This window comes from Mus caroli, unplaced genomic scaffold (genome assembly GCF_978045245.1).
Source record: "Mus caroli unplaced genomic scaffold, Mus_caroli_1 scaffold_13, whole genome shotgun sequence".
Taxonomy (NCBI): domain Eukaryota; kingdom Metazoa; phylum Chordata; class Mammalia; order Rodentia; family Muridae; genus Mus; species Mus caroli.
This window is the reverse complement of record NW_028227268.1, coordinates 62,598,660-62,600,729: the sequence shown is the minus strand read 5'-3', so window position 1 is coordinate 62,600,729 and position 2,070 is coordinate 62,598,660. Positions and strand designations below refer to the sequence as shown.

Genomic DNA, 2,070 nt, shown 5'->3' with positions numbered 1-2,070 from the left:
GTTGAGCCCGAGTCAATGCTATTTGTGTGTCTCGGTAACATTTGCCAGTCACCCATTGCAGAAGCAGTTTTTAGAAAATTGGTAACGGATGAAAAGGTTTCAGAGAATTGGGTCATTAACAGCAGTGTCCTTTCTGACTGGAATTCGAGTTGCCTAAGAAATCATGGCATGAGCACAACCCGTAAGACATTACAAGAGAAGACTTTGCCACATTCAATTATATACTATGTGGGGATGAAAGCAGTCTGAGAGATCTGAATAGAAAAAGGAATCAAGTTAAAAACTGCAAAGCTAAAGTTGAGCTACCTGGGAGCCATGAGCCACAGGAACAACTCACTATTGAAGTTCCCTATTATGGCAGCGAATCTGACTTTGAGATGGTGTACCAGCAATGCCTTAGGTGCTACAAGGCCTTCCTGGAGAATATTCACTAGCTGGTCCTACCCACCAACCACTATTGCGCAAATCACCACTGCTATGCCCACAGGTGGTGGCAGTCCTTAGCCCCATACCCCATCTGTCTTTTCAGCTGACTTACTGTATATCTTTAAAATAATTGTAGGTGGAAATTAGGTATATGTTCAGAAGGATAAAAACACTTGGGTCAGACAGTTTGAAGTGTGGCTAAGCATTCTTAGACTAAAAACATCAGACTTTACTGTAATTACAAAGTAGTGGAACGGGCTGGTGAGATGGCTCAGTGGGTAAGAGCACCCGACTGCTCTTCCGAAGGTCCAGAGTTCAAATCCCAGCAACCACATGGTGGCTCACAACCATCCGTAACGAGATCTGGTGCCCTCTTCTGGAGTGTCTGAAGACAGCTACAGTGTACTTACATATAATAAATAAATAAATCTTTAAAAAAAAAAAAAAAAACAAAGTAGTGGAACAAGCAAATTTGGAAAAAAATAAAACACAATAAAGTAAGAATGACCTACAAGGTCCAGGTCAGCCTCTGAGCCCAGCAAGCCTGGGTAGTCTGGTCTATCCTGAGTGTGTGCATGGCCAGCAGCCAGTGTGCCGTTTGCTTGTCTTATGCCTCTCTATTCTAGACTCTTATTATGACAATATCGCCATCCACAGAAGCCTTCCATTTAACATTGGAAGAGTTTGAGCTCAGACACACTGAGAGTATTCAGGTATTTGAGAGAGGAGAAGCCAGATGTGATGACGGGCCTGGAACTCTAGCAGGCCGTCCTGGGCTGGACAGCGACATCCTGTCTAAAAGGTGAACAAAAATAACAACGGATGAGAGCAACAGATTGATGCAATTAACATTTTCAGTCTTACTTGGTTTTTGTCTAGATTTTTTAGTGTTGTTTCTATTTGAGCCATTTTGCCTCTTTAAAAAAAAAAAAGGTAAGTGTGCTTAAATATTGGTGTGTTTGTGAGTGTTCTCTCATCAACATTTTTAAAAAGTTACAGGCAAGCAAGAGTAACTTTAGAGCATTTTCAGAAAAGTGACCTCAAATTTATATGGATATTTGTCAGAAAAGAATGTGAACTAAACTGGGAAGTTAGCAAATAAAACAGCAAAGGAAATATTTCCCTAAGCTTGCTGTGTGCAGGGCGCTGTGCTAGCTGTGGAGATGCTGCAGAATACAGAAGGCCCCTTTCCCTGAAGGACAAGGCCAACAGTGGCACACAGCTAGCAAATTCCTCTGATAGTGCAATCGCTTCTTTGTTTTTGCCAGGTTCTCTCTAGTTTCTCAGGCTGCTCTCAAAACTCCTGGGCTCAACTAATCATCTCTCCAACCCCCTGAGCCGATGGGACTATAGATGTGTGCACTGCTGGCACAGCAGAGTGAGTATCTCAATGTGGGGGGTGGAAGGGACAGGGGACAGGGCTTCACTGTGGTGTAAACAAGCTGGCCTCAACCTGCAGTCCTGCTGCCTCAGCCTCATGCGCTTGGATGACAACATGCCCCACGGCACCTTTCTAATATGTCAATTTTTTTTTTTTTTTTTTTTTTTTAGTTTCGTCATGCTGTTTAATCTAGCATGTTGCCTTGAAAGGCTTGTAGTAGCAAGAGTACAAACACTTCTCCAGCATGCCTCCTAGACACCATT

The 2,070-nt window shown here is 43.0% G+C and overlaps 1 pseudogene; it reads left to right on the top strand.

Annotated features, from left to right (window-relative positions):
* Positions 1-434, top strand: LOC110304500 (low molecular weight phosphotyrosine protein phosphatase pseudogene; annotated as a pseudogene).
* Positions 435-2,070: the final 1,636 nt, after the last annotated feature.